We start from the raw sequence: 14,953 nt of genomic DNA on the forward strand, positions 1-14,953 counted from the left end.
GAGAGGGCTCTGGGCAGCAGGTTGGGGCACGGGAGTGAGTGCAGGGTGCCAGATCTGGGGGGCGCTCACCTGTGGCTCCCCGCAAGCAGCAACCTGTCCCAGCTGTTCCTAGGCGGAGGTGCGGCAGGCGGCTCTGCATGCTACCCCCGCCCCATGTGCTAGCTCCGCAGCTCCCATTGGCTGGGAACCATGGCCAATGAGAGCTGTGGGGGCAGTGCCTGTGGGTGGAGGCAGCATGCAGAGCTGCCTGCTGCATCTTCACCTAGGAGCAGCTGGGACAGGTCACTGCTTGCAGGGAGCCACCCGAGGTGAGTGCCCTCCAGATCCGGCACCCCGCACTCCCTCCCATGCCCCAACCCACTGCCCCAAGTCCCCTCCCACACCCAGACTCTCTCTCCCAGAGCCCATGCTCCACACCCCCTCCCATGCCCCAACCCCCTGCTGGCCCTGTGCCAAACAGACTATAAACCGGAATTTCAATGAAGATCATAAATGCTGGTTTATAGAGCTTTCTGGTTGGTGAAGTGCCAGATAAAACAGCTTTTACTGTATAATCTTTTGATCATAGTGTGTTTACAATGTGTTTCAGGATTGTCATGTGTCATTCTGAACACATACAAACATTCTGATAGTGAATAAATTTCATAACCATAATTTTGTGCCTTCTAGCTATAATTTGCTCTAGCTATAATTCTCATTCTATAATTTTGTTTTTGTATGGCTGTCTCAGAGCATGTGCAATGAACTAAAAGATTTTTGTCAAATTCACTTTTAACCTGATAGTTCAGGTAGCACTTCATATGAGCATTGCATACTTTTTCTTCAAAGTTGCACAAACATATGTGATTATTTTGTCAATCACGTTAACAAAACCCAATGTTTCGTTGTAATTCAAATAATTTGATTAATATAAATGTTCAGCTTCAACTATTTGGGGGGAAAAATCTGTTGCTAACCTGTTCTGTAACTATTGTTATTCAACATGTTGCACATGTGCATTCCTGTGTGTGTGTGTGTGTGTGTGTGTGTGTGTGTGTGTGCGCCCAGTGCACTTCCTTCAGAGATTTTTCCCTTAGCAGTATCCAATGGAGGCACCGCATGCATCCTCTATAAAAGAGTAGAGCCACTCCTGAGCCCCTTTGCTTCTTTCTTACTGGACAGACTGCAATACAGAGGGGATGCAGGCTGGGGCATGGAATGGGCATGTGTAACACATCTCTAAGAACAGTTATGGAACAGGTTAGTAACTGTTCTTTCTTCTTCCAGTGAGTGCACATGTTCATTCTATTTGAGGTGACTCAAAAGCAATTCAATCTGGAGGTGGGACTGGTGTTTGAATAATGACTGAAGGGCTACATGTCCAAATCTGGCATCATCTCTAGACTGCTGAGAAATGGCATATTGAGAAACAAAAGTATGTACTGAAAACCAAATTACAGCTCTACAACTATCCAGTATAGGAACTAGAGCTAGAAAGGCTGCAGAGGCTGCATGTGAGCTCGATGAATATGCTAGCACTCTGTGCAGTGGAATTACATTGACCACGTCAGAGCAAAAACATATACACGAGGAAATCCATGATGAGATTCTTTGTGGTAGTTGCAGACACGATGAAGAGCCTTCCAATCTCATCCCAAACGGTTGTGAGGAGGACCTAAACAGTTTGGTCTCATCGAAATAAAATGCTTATGCTCTAACAACCTGTGTGTAGTCTCTTCTCATCACTATGAGCACAAGGCTTAGAGAAGAAAGTTAGTAACTACATTGCCTGATTGATATTGAAGTGAGAAATTTTGGATGATGGTGTAAGTGTAACTTGTCCTTATAGAAGACTGTATAAAGCAGGTCAGATACCAGGGCTCTCAATTCTCCTACGTTCCTTGCAAAGGTAACTGCCACAAAACCAGGTAAGCCATTGGTTGAAAGGGTGGACCCATGAGCTTTGCTAACACCAGGTTTAAGTCCCAAGGGGAAATAGGATTCTCTACTTGGGCATATAACTGGTCCAGACCCTTCAACAATCTCAGTGACGCGGGATTGGATTACCAATTGGAGGGTGGAAGATAGAAATAGTGGCTAGGTGCATCCTGATGGAGCTAATAGCAAAACAGCCTCCCCAACACATAGAATATCATTGCTGTGTTGTCCATAAGAACTAGTAAATTCTTTCCCTTTTCATAGATTAAGGCCAGAAGGGACCATTATGATCATCTAATCTGACCTCCTGTATAACACAGGCCATAGAAGATCATAATGGTCCCTTGATGTGGGGGAGGAAAGTGTGACGAGTTAGATGAATGGCTTTCAACTATCTCACATTTATACGGAGAGCTAAATCCTAGACAGACCCAGAGATCTTAAGTCTGCAGAGTTCCCCGGTGGGCTATCCAACCTCAGGTGGAAGCATCTGTAACCAGAGTCAAAGTAAGTTGTGGAGGAACAAAAGGAACACCAACTCCTACATTGGATGGGTCTATTCACCAGTCCAAAGAAGCTAGGACTTGAGTGGGCACTTAAACCAACATAATCAGTGGATGATGAATCAGGGACTATACCAAGCTCTGCAGCTTCCCAGTTGCTGCCTGGCATGCAGAACCACATAAGTACGTGAGGCCATGTGACACAGATGACTGAAGCAATTATATGCTGTCATGCTAGGATGGGACTTCAGAGCTGACGAAATAGCCAGCACTGTCTAGAACCTGGTTTTCAGAATGATTGCCTGGCTTCTGTAGAATCTAAGACCGCTTCTATAAACCCTATTTGAACATGTGAGCAGATAAACTTTCCCTCACTGATTAGTAATCCCAGTGAGCTGAAAGTGGACTGTATCTTAGCCACCCTGGATAAAACCTGGCTCTTGGATTGGACTTTCACCAACTAGTCATCCAGGTACAGAAACACTTGAACTTCTGATTTCCTCAGGAACACAGCCACCACTGCCATGCATTTTGTAAAAACACATGGGGCCACAGAAAGGCCAAATGGCAGGACTGAAAACTGACGGTGAGATTGGTTGACCATAAATCCAAGAAATCTCCTGTGTCTTTTATGTATTGCCACATGGAAGTATGAGTCCTTCAAGTCAAGGGCAGCATACCAATCAATAGGATCCAGGAAAGGGATAATTGAAACCAGAGTGACCATGCAAAGCTTTATTTTCTTTATGTATTTGTTCAGCCCTTGCAGGTCTAGTTTGAATCTGAGACCTCCCAATTTCCTTTTGGAAGTAGGAAGTAACATGAATAAAACCCGTTTCCCCTATGTAAAGGAGAAACTTCTTCTATGGCTCCAAACAGACAGAGAGATTGTACCTCCCAAAGGATAATTTTCTCATGAGTGGTCCCTGAGAACAGATGTGGAAGGGAGATGTGGAGGGGTTAGAAATAAACTGAAGAGTGTATCCCAATTCCACGTGCTGAAGACACACTGGTCTGTAGTGAAATGGGTCCAAGAATGTAGCAAATAGGCTAGGTAGTTGGAAAAATATATAGGAGAAGTTGGCAAACTGATAGGCTGTCCTTGACAAGAATGTTAACATGACTGGTGTTCCCAAGCTGTCTGGACAAGTTTGCAATGGATGAAAAAGTGGGCAGAGATGGTCTCCTCCTCTTATAACTTTCCCCTTCCTCCTAGATTGGTCCTGCTGGTGAGGCACCAATAAAGCATAATGGTGGGATCAATGTGAATGAAACTGCTGCTTCTTTGGGAGAGGAATGTAAATACCCAAAGACTTCAGCATAGCCATTGAGTCTTTAAGGCTATGAAGCTCATCCTTGGTCTTCTGCAAAGAAGTGGAGTCCTTCAAAAGGGAGATTCTGAATGGTCTCTTGGATCTCCTGAGGAAGATCTGAGGGTTGGAGCTATGACCAACTATGCAATGTAATGGTCAATGCCATGGATCTGGCAGCAGAATTTCAGCATCCAATACAGCATGAAGTAAGGTCTTGGCTACCATATAAAACCCTCAACTACCAGTGCAAGAAACTCTTGTCTGGCCTCCTCTGGCAGCAATGCTTGCTGATTAGAAATATGGAGTTGCAGTCCACATGTAGAATAAACTTTTCTCCCAAGGAGATTGAGCTTCTTTGCACCTTTTGATTTTTGGGTAAATGCCTGCTGACCCTAGTGTTCTTTTTTTTGTTAACATCTGAACCTTGGGGTGGATATGAAAAAATTCAAAACCCTGTGAGGGAACATAATACCTCCATTCAGTCCTTTTAGCTGTAGGAGGCAGGGAAGATGGTGTTTGCCACCATAATTTTGTGGGCCCCAGAATAGCTTTATTTATGGCGAGTGCCACTCAAGAAGGCTCCACAGATCCCAATATATTAATCAATCTGTGTGAGCTCTCCTGAATTACTTCCATCTATATATCTAAGGAGAAAACTACCCTCTCTAGGAGGTCCTTGTGAGCCCTGTAATAATCTGGGGGAGGTGAGTGTGATGGGGCAAGGCCAGATGACTACAGTAAAGTAGTGAGGAACAGGTATGTTAGCCCCAGACTAAACAAATCATGGTGCCATAGTAACAAAATGGCAATTGCTCCAGGTTAATCAAGACACCTGGGGCCAATTAAGATCCTTCTAGAAGGCAGTGGAGACAGCTAGATTGATTGGGACACCTGAAGCCAATCAAGGACTGGCTGGAAGTAGTTAAAAGCCTCCCAGTTAGTCAGTGAGGTGCGGGTGTCAGGAGCTATGCTATTGGAGGAATGAACCAGAACAAATCTATATCAGGTGCAAGGAAGGAGGCCCTGAGGTAATTGTGAAGAAGATATTGAGTGGGGGGCTGCTGTGGGGAAGTGACCCAGGAAATTGTACATGTCTATTTCCAAAAATTCAGCTTCCATAGCTGCTGATTTTAGGGTCCCTGGGCTGGAGCCAGAGTAGAGGGCAGGCCCGGGCTCCCCCCTCCCTGATTAATCACTGATACTGGGAGACAACAGAGACTGTGCGAGGTACGGTTGCTTCTCCTCACCTCCCTTGCTGGCTTATGATGAAAATGGCTCAGTAGACTGTGACCCTTGCCTCTAGAGAGAGAAGGGCTATGTGGAGGGTCACAGTAAGCCTCTGAGGCTAGCAAAATCCGTCAGGAAACGCAGGACCCACGGAGTTAAGGACAGAACTTTGTCACACGAGGAAACAGTAGATGCTACCACCTTGCTGGGCAGCAAGGATGAGGAAGCCAAGGCTAGCTGAAGTGGAGCTTTCCCCAATTTCTCCAAAGGTGGATTCACTAGGGCAGATTGCTCATGTTTTGGCACCAAGCTCAGTACCGGGAGTAGCTTCTTGCAGCTCTTGACATGCAGCTTTGTGATGCCTACTGGAGACTGTAGAGAGGGGAGGGGTATGCAGAGGATCTGGAAGCAGGAGAAAACCACATGGATTCCAATACGAGCATTGATATGGCACTGGAGCCCAATTACTGCCAGATCCAGGCTCCCTACTAGCCGACTAATACAGACCCGCTGCTGGATATCAACAGTAAAAACCCCTCTGAGGAGAGTGATGGATTATGTGAGGACCAGGACGTAGGAGTCAGCTTCCAATTCAGACAAACTCAAATTATCTGACGAGAGAGGTGTAGTGCCTGGGAGCTATGACAGGAATCTGGAGAAGTTGGCATCAGAGAGAGCCTCTAGAAGGCACTGTATGAGGGGGTACCTGAGTGTCTGGCGATGCCCACACTATCGGGTGCTGAACTCTAGCAGCTGGTAAGTCTGTATTGGTACTGGGAGAGACATCTCTTGAACTGTCAGCGAAGCAGACACCGAAAGACTCAGCAGATCACATGTTGTGGTATCTGTTGATGACACCAAGAGATTCTCCTGCTGCTGCTGAGCCTCAGAGGATGGCACCTCTGATTGGAGCTCCCTTAGAGGTCAGTATCAATGGCACTACCAGCACTCATCTGAGATGCTATCTGCAGCAGGGAGTGTCTTGGCATTGAACACACTCTAACTTGCTCCGCACTTCATTTACTGTATGTTGATGCTAGGGACCTTAATCTCCTGGACCATTAGTTCCTCGATACAGTCTTCTTGAGTTTCTTCCTCAGTAATGGAGAAGAAGACTGGTGCCGAGGTCTGCCATGTCAGGAAGCGTGCTTCTAACCAAAGTAGAGGTGCTCGGTGTCTGTCCCAAGTGGGAAGGTTGTGAGGGTTGATGGAGGGCTGCCTCCATAAGAAGATGGTTTAGTCTGACTTCCCTGTCCTTTTTAGTCCCGGACTTAAAGTCCTTGCAGATTTGGCACATGTTCCTGATGTGAACTTCTCCGAGGTACTTTAGGCACCTGGCGTGTGGGTTACTGACCAGCATCAGCTTCTTGTGTTCATCACAAGGTTTGAAGCCTGGGGACCAAGACATATCACTGGTACCCAGAACCCAGGGGAACCGAAATGTATGCTATTAGTAAAATACTACTCTAAGACTATGAACTATTAAATAGTACCAAATATATACAACAGAAAAAAACTAAGAAAGAAGGAAATACTTGCAGCAGCAAAGCAGCACACTCCCACACCTGGTAAGAAGGAACTGAGGTGGGTTAGGTGGCAGCTCTGCTCTTTATACCATCGCTTGGCAGCAGAACACTCATGTGCCACCCTGATGGGTATCGCTAAGAGAAAAATCTCTGATGCTAATGCACTAGGCATGTATACACCTGACGCAGAATGGACATATGCAATCATTTGAAGAAAAACTAATATTATGAGGGTCTAGTGTCTGGGTGGTCAAATATTAAAAGGTAGTGGAAGCACTTTCCTATTGTGTTATTCATCGCAGTCCAGTTGCAATTTTTGATTATAAAATTTTGATTGCTGAGTTTACCATGCAAAGCATATTCAAAAACACTTATTTTTGTTAATTAAAGCAATGACATCTGTTTGTGCCTTTTGTATTTTACTGAAGTGCTCATGAAAACAGACACTATAATACTCTTTTCAAAAGACATATTACTAAAATAAAGTCCATGAACTAAGGAAAGAAATGATATTTTGTACCCCAATGACTGTTCTGTACTGAAATGGGGCTTAGGTAATAATGTATGTAATAAAATGGTTTGGATCTAAGTGGCACTCTGATATAGTTGAAGATGCTTGCAACACACCTAGGCCCCATTCAGTAAAGCTTCCCAATATAGTACAGCATTTAAGCACATACTTAGTAGGGATAGACTTAAGGCCATGCTTAAATGCTTTCTTCAAGCAGGTCCATAATGAATACCACTGTCAGGGCTATAGAAGCCTTTTTCCTATTTAGGCCACTCTTCTACATGACAACTTATATCAAATATTCATAAAAACAGTAAAAAAAATTTAAAAAAAGAATGTTAAATTCCTTACCATAACTTTAAACAGAGTTAGCCCAGGCTCTCACTTGGGTGTTCCCCAGGGCTTAATTTCAGCCAGAGCTGTCTGGAGCGGAGCTCTGATAAATATTTTCAAACCCAATGGAGTATTTGTAGCATGCCAGAGTGGGGGCTCTGGGAAATACTTGATGAGAATTTAAGCCTTGGTTTTGCCCTTAACTCCCCACCCTCCTGTCTACACTCAAAAACCTCTAACCCAAATTTAATGGAGTTTTCAACCCATGCTAAATGGCTTGGTTGTTAGAGGGTGGGTTCTGTTTTCACTCGGGCTGGTAACCTGCTCTGCAGTGCAGACAAAGGCTCAGTGACTCAAGTCTGACAGTCCTTCTGTGTCTTCCTGCAATTCCCTCTGTGCGTGAAAGGACTGATAATTTCCCCCATAATTCACTGGAAAAGATCAGAGAAGCTCAAATAACCAGGGATATGCCCCGAGAAGTCCTAATGACACACAGTGAGGATCCAGTAAATTGGGAAGGCTTTTCCTGTATGGCTATTTACCTGGGCTAACTCTGCAGACATATCCCAGTAATCTGAGTGGGGCTATCAAGAGTGACGGACGACACAGAGATGTTCAGTAGGTCTATGTCCTAAGTGTATCTTAAAAAGGAACTGGCTGCGATTCCACTCCCTACAATTTACTGGCAGTAGCAAAACTTCAGCAAATAAACAATGAGGCTCAAACATCACTTCTTCTTTCAATCCATGCTCCTGATGATTAGCTAAGGGGGCTGGGGACTGCAGGATAGTTTCCATTCTGAAATACTAAAGATCAGTATCTTTAGTATTTTTAGGAAGAACAGTGGCAGCTTGATATTTGAAGGGAGGGACCATTTCTACATCTATTGAATTACAACATTCTCCACTGACTCCACAATATTATTATCCCTAATCTATGTTTGGATTAAACAACAAGAAATTATCTCAACAGATATAATAAGAATATTCATTCATAGCAGTACATTTTCTAAGTGTTGCATAGAGTTTACCTAAGTGACTCCCATTGACTTTAGCGGCTGTTCTGTTTCTAAACGGTCATGCAATGCACATCTATAATGTACACATAAACATTATAAAAAACACAGACAATTAAAATGAGTTGAAATACAAACTGACTGAAAACTCTTTACAAAATAATGTTGAGTGACTGCCTCTTGATGGAAAGTTGCACAATCTCCAGCAGTTAATCACAATTGAAATTCTGACGGTTAAAACAGATTTATAGCCACATCACAGAATTTATGCCCAAGATGGCCAGTGGTTTTTCATACAGAGGATAGCAATTACATTACTTAGTCTGCTGAAGTAGTTTTTCAAATGACCAGGGGATAGTTTTATGATCAATGCACAATGTATATCATTATAACAAAGAATGGCATTTAGTCGAAGTGCTGACCTAACAGGGAATCCTTCTAGTCAAATGCCTTCCACCGCACAAAACTAAATTTCCTAGATGTGGATCCAAAATGAGGTTACTCCTATATTCAGCTGAGCAGCACCTCTAAAGTACCCTGGGTTGTGTGGAGGGCTCCAGATTCAGGGCAGGTTTTTCCTGCGCCTCTGCTCTGAATCAGAGCCACTCCACTGGATCAAAACCACTCCACATTGTATTAGGTCTTCTGCTGACCTTCTTCCTCTCCCTTTAAAAGGAGCAAAGAGAGGCCTCTGAGGGTGTGACATCTTCCTCATCCATCCCTCCAAAAATAAAATCCATCTATCCAAACACCAACCCCAAGCTGATGAATATAGGAGAAAGTTACTTACCATATGGTAACAGGAAGTTCTTTGATATGCGTGGTCCCTACCTGTATTCCACTGTGCGTACACATGCACTCCATGTGCCCAGAGTCAGAGAATTTTGAAAGCGGTGTCCGTTAGTCTGCACATGTGTTCTGACTCATCTCATGCCTCTGAGCAAGGAGATTAACTGCCCCTCCAGTTCCTTCTCCACCTCAAATCACAGAAAATACGAAGCAGAGGGGAAAGAGGGTGGTTAGTGGAATACTGATAGGGACCACGCATCTCGAAGAACCTCCAGTTACTATAGTATAAGGTAAGTAACTCTCTTTTTATTCAAGTGTTGGTCCCTGTGTGTATTCCACTGTGGGTGATTGACAAGTAGTACTCAAACAGAGGAGGTTGAGAGGTTATAGATGGCAGAGCAGAATGAAGGACTACAGTTCCAAAAGATTCATCAGCAGAAGAGTCCTGTACCAAGACATAGTGTCTAGCAAAAGTGTGGACTGAGCTCCACGTAGCTGCCTTACAAATATCAAGTAGAGGGACCTCTTGAAGCATCACCATAGATGTTGCTTGTGCTCTTCTGGAATGAGTTCCTACCCCATGAGAAGGGGAAAGATTAGACTGATAGCACAGTAAAATACAGCCTGAGATCCATGTCAAGATTCTTTGAGATATGGCCTGACTCCTGACCCTTTCCACTATAGCAACAAATAGTCTAGGGACTTCCTGATTGTTTTCATTCCCTGCAGGTAAACGGCTAAGGCTTGCTGAATGTTGAGGGAAAAGAGACTTTCTACTGAGGATGTGTGAGGTTTTGGAAGAACACAGATAAGTGGATAGGCTGGTTCTGATTAAATTGAGAGACTACTTTGAGGGTGAAGTTAGGATATAAGCATAATGAAACCTTGCCCTTACTGAATATAGTGTAAGAAGGATCTGCCACAAATTCCCCAAGCTCACTAATCCTCCTGGCTGAGATGATGGCTACCAGGAATGCATGAAGGAGTGACATGAAGCAAGAAGCTTGCATCACCATTGAAAAGTACCGCTTTCAGTTTATGTACTGGCTGCCTTGGTGCTCCGATCCCAAGATAGGGATATGCGTTCCATCTATCGCCCCACCATAGTTAGGGAATCCCATTGCAGCAAAGCCATCCACTATGACCTGCACATTTCCCAGAGTCACTACCCTTGATAGCAGCAGTTCAGTGATTGCGCCGGCTACTTGGATCACAGCAGCTTCCACAGTAGATTTGCCCACTCCAAATTGATTCCCAACTGACCAGTAGCTGTCTGGCGTTGCAAGCTTCCAGAGGGCTATCGCCACTCACTTGTGAACTGTGAGGGCTGCTCTCATCTTGGTATTCTTGCGCTTCAGGGCAGGGGAAAGCAAGTCACAAAGTTCCATGAAAGTGCCCTTATGCATGCGAAAGTTTTGCAGCCACTAGGAATCATCCCAGACCTGCAACACTATGCGGTCCCACCAGTCTGTGCTTGTTTCCCTGGCCCAGAATCGGCGTTCCATGGCATGAACTTGCCCCATTACCACCATGATGTCCAAATTGCCAGGGACCGTGCTTTGAAAGAAGTGTGTGTCCATGTCCTCATCACTCTCATCACAGCACTGCCGTCGCCTCCTCGCCTGCTTTTGCAGGTTCTGGTGCTGCATATACTGCAGGATAATGTGCGAGGTGTTTACAGTGCTCATAACTGCCGCGGTGATCTGAGCGGGCTCCATGCTTGCCATGGTATGGTATCTGCAGGAGAGCATAGTGGCAGCGGAAGCGTGACAATGGTTTGCAGCCCTATTGCACCATCTGCTGCCAGAGCAGGAGAGCAGAGTGGCAGCGGAAGCGTGATGATGATTTGCAGCCCTACTGCACCGTCTGCTGCCAGCAGCACCCAGGACACAACAGCGGTGGCTGAGCTGAGCGGGCTGCACGTTTGCCGTGGTATGGTGTCTGTGCGGAAAAAAGGTATGAAATGATTGTCTACCGTTGCTCTCATGGAGGGAGGAGTGACTGACAACATGTAGCCAAAATCACCCATGACAATGTTTTTGCCTCATCAGGCAGTGGGAGCTCAACCCAGAATTCCAATGGGTGGCGGAGACTGCGGGAACTATGGGATAGCTACCCACAGTGCAACGCTCCGAGAGACGACGGTAGCCTCGGTATTGTGGACGCACTCCACCGACTTAATGCGTCGACTGTATAAAATCACTTCCTAAAAAATCAACTTCTATAAATTCGACCTAATTTCTTAGTGTAGACATACCCTCAGTGAGTACTGAGAGAACAAGGTGCAAGTCCCATTGAGGAGTAAGCTTTTTTATAGGGGGAAAGATTCTGATTAGGCGTTTCCAGAATCTGCTAGTCAGAGGGTGTGTGAAAATGGTAGATAGCATGCACTGATTGCTGCCAAGTGGACCTGTAAGGAAATGACAGATAAACCTATAGTCTTCAAGGAAAGAATACAGTCCAGAATGAAAGGAATATTTGTGGCTTCTAGAGAAACACATCTTCAATGTGCCCAGATAAAGAAACGCTTCCATCTTCCTCCTATTAGAAAGGATGTTCTGTACATCTTCAGAACATGACTGCTCTAAGGATGATGCCCATTAGGCTCGATGTGAAACGGTTGTGGGTTGCAATGTCTGATCGTGCCATTCTCCTGAGTCAGGAGATCAAGAAACATAGGAATAATTATTGGTGCCTGAGTTGACATGTGTAGGAGGTTCGGAAACCATAACTGTCTGGGCCAGTTGGAGGCAAAAAGAATAACTTGTGTCCTATCCAGCTGAATCAAGCGCAAAACTCGAGGCAGGAGTGGTATTGGAGGGCAGTTTTCTTCAGACCTACAAAAGCCGGTCTCTCTCACGAACAATAAAAGATATTGTCCTCATCCACCTTGTCTCTCTAATATCTTGGGACCAACACAGCTTCAACAACACTGCATACATACTATGACACTAGCATCTACCAAAAAAAAAATGCTAAAATTATGTTTCATTAGAGCTTATAAAGGACAATTTTCTCAAAACCCCTCTGCAAACTTTTTCAAAACTAGGAGAGAAAGAAGAGGGATTTTTATTCTGAGCTACAAAAATTAATAACCTTTTCAAATCTGTAAATCTACAGAAACATATACAGGCAGGTACTCTACTGCCATCTACCAGATTTAATGTACAAATATATATCTTTAGCACAGGAAAGCTCTTCCTACAGATTTAGTACCTCGAAAAGAAACTGTAAATCTCTTTACCATGTTGTTTTGACACAGTTTTACCGCTCTAACTAAAATATGACACTCTCACAATGGTCTCATTTACTATTTCTATAATTAAAATTCTAGTATATATCACTTAGTAAGTGTCTCCCTAATCCATGCATGGAGAAAGGGGGTGGGGAGAAAGGGCCCTTTCAGCCATACATTTCTTCTGCAGGGAAAAGGGATCATCCTCCCACTCCGCAGTGCACTTTCCCTTGATCTCAGGGAGGACTCTTTAAGGATCTTGGGATCTGCACAGTTGGAAAGGATGAACAGATGGGCCCAGGGTGCCATACATTATCTCTGCACTGGCCTTGTTTGGATTCCAGCTGTATTCTCTTTCCAAGGACCACATCTGTATTAAGGATCCTCCATTACAGAGATCATCAGGACAGCTGTTGGCTGGAGAAGCATTGACAGCGCAATTCTAATGAATACACCCTACCAGGGAGCAGGGTTAGCAGGAGGTCCCAGCATTGACGAAGAGGCCAAAGGCGTGGATAACCTTGGCCAACTGTGAATCCTGGGAAATTCAAGAGGTTTTTGGGGATAAACTGCAGCCTTTTCTGGGAGGAGGGCTAATTCACTACCCTCAGGTGAACAGCATCATTCTAATGAAAATTACAAAGGATATTTGAAGTGCTGCTTGGTGACAGTTCAGCCACAAAACAGACTGAATTCTCCATTATAGCCTACTAGTGTTACCAGGACTACTGTGGTATGGTGAATTTCTTTTATGTTGTACTGGTGGAGTATGAAACCTCGGTATGGAATACTTTCTGCATTTTTAGGATGCTAGCTCGGTAGAAATATTCAGGTTGCTCATGCAATACCCGCAGCTGCATATTTCACAACCCATCTAGCTCTACTAAAGCCTATTAATCGTACGTACGTGATGGCAGATTTATTAAATACATGTCATCAGTGAATATTATTTCTAATGAAAGATTCTGTGCAATTTACATAAGGGTAACATGCAGGCTAAATTCCTTTTAAAGGAATAGTGCATTTCTTAGTTATAATACTGTCAATAGTGATATCAATATTTACTTAACAAGATATATGAATGTTTTTAAATTGCGCATTTTAAAAAATACCTGTTACTGTTTTAGTGTCTTCATAATTGTGAAGAACACTGTCTTTCAGTAAAAGCTTCTATTTTTTTGCTATAGTAATTCTACCCAGGAAGTGCTCAACTCCAACACTGGACTTGATCCTATAAACTCTTAATACCAGAGGCAGTGCTTATTCCCCTGAGTAGTCCCATCATTGGGACGCAATGTTGGAACTACTCACAGGAATAAGCACTACACCCACTAATGAGTGTTTGTTGGATTGGACCCATAATTTTGAAAAAGGAAATTCTAGTCTGCAGAAAAATAGACTTATTATCTATATTACAATAACACCGAGAGAAGCTCAAAAAATGGGGTCCCACAAAGTTTAGCACTATACAAACACATAGTGAGAGGCAGCTCCTGAACCAAAGAGTTTACAATTTAAATAGACAAGACAGACAAAGAATGGGAAGGAAAACAAAAAATACAGAGGTGAGTGACTTGCGGAAAGTCATACAGCAAGTCAGTGACAGAGGTGGAAATAGAACTCCAGGTTATAATTCTGTCCCTACTGAAGTCAATGGCAATACTCCATTGACTTGAATGGGCCAAGATTTCACCCCAGGTTTCCTGATACTCCTTTCAGTGCCCTGAGCACTAGACCACTCTGTCTTAACCTGTTGCTTTAAGACATCCAGTATTCATTTGACTAAAATAATTATTTACTATACAAATAGTATTCATAATAAAGCAGTAGTAAGTTTACCAAACAATACATGCTAATAAATAACTAGTTAAAATTACTATAAAAATCTCCAGCCTGTCTTATGATGTAAAATGCATGGATACAAATGCTAAGTACTGTACCACTTTCTGACAGGCTTCCTATTTGCTAAGTAATTTTAACTCTGATCTCTACTTAGTAACTATATTAAAGATCTATCCTTTTTGACATCTAAAGTGATTATATATTTTATACAATAAATTTCAGTTTTCCTTTAAGCAAGAACATTTATAAAAAGAATGTATCTAATATACAGCTCTTTGTAGTTGTAAAGTTTGTATTATGTGTAAAATTAAGCAGCATATTCTTGACTGATTTTGTGCACCCAGCTCTCATTGACAAATTCTTTTTCATTTATCATTATTTACTTAAGTCACCTTGCTGTAATATATGAATGCTATTGGTGTCAGTATCAAGTTGATGTTAGCAAAGGCAACAATACAAATTTCCAAACTGTTTAGCTGCTACTCATGGCATAAAGACACAAAATGCAGACGCAGGATAAGGACAAAGATTACTTCTACTTGCTTTTAAATACTCTTTCTAAAAATATGCATTCTAGTCTTGCACATGTCCAAATTGTAATTTGTGGTGGCAGGGCCGGCTCTGGCTTTTTTGCCGCTTCCAGTGCGGCAGGGGAGGGCGCTGAGCCCGGCCTCGGGCCCGCTCTCCCTGACCGGCCAGAGTGCCGGAGGGAGGGTGGCGAGCCCGCCGCGGCTCTGCTGGC

General features: G+C 43.7%; 1 protein-coding gene across 1 annotated transcript in view; it reads right to left on the minus strand.

Annotated features, from left to right (window-relative positions):
- DYNC2H1 (dynein cytoplasmic 2 heavy chain 1) overlaps positions 1-14,953 on the minus strand; it is a 372,682-nt gene that overhangs the window by 87,180 nt on the left and 270,549 nt on the right. The gene's annotated exons all lie outside the window — the stretch shown is intronic.

The sequence above is a fragment of the Trachemys scripta genome, chromosome 1 (genome assembly GCF_013100865.1).
Source record: "Trachemys scripta elegans isolate TJP31775 chromosome 1, CAS_Tse_1.0, whole genome shotgun sequence".
In the NCBI taxonomy this organism is placed as follows: Eukaryota; Metazoa; Chordata; order Testudines; family Emydidae; genus Trachemys; species Trachemys scripta.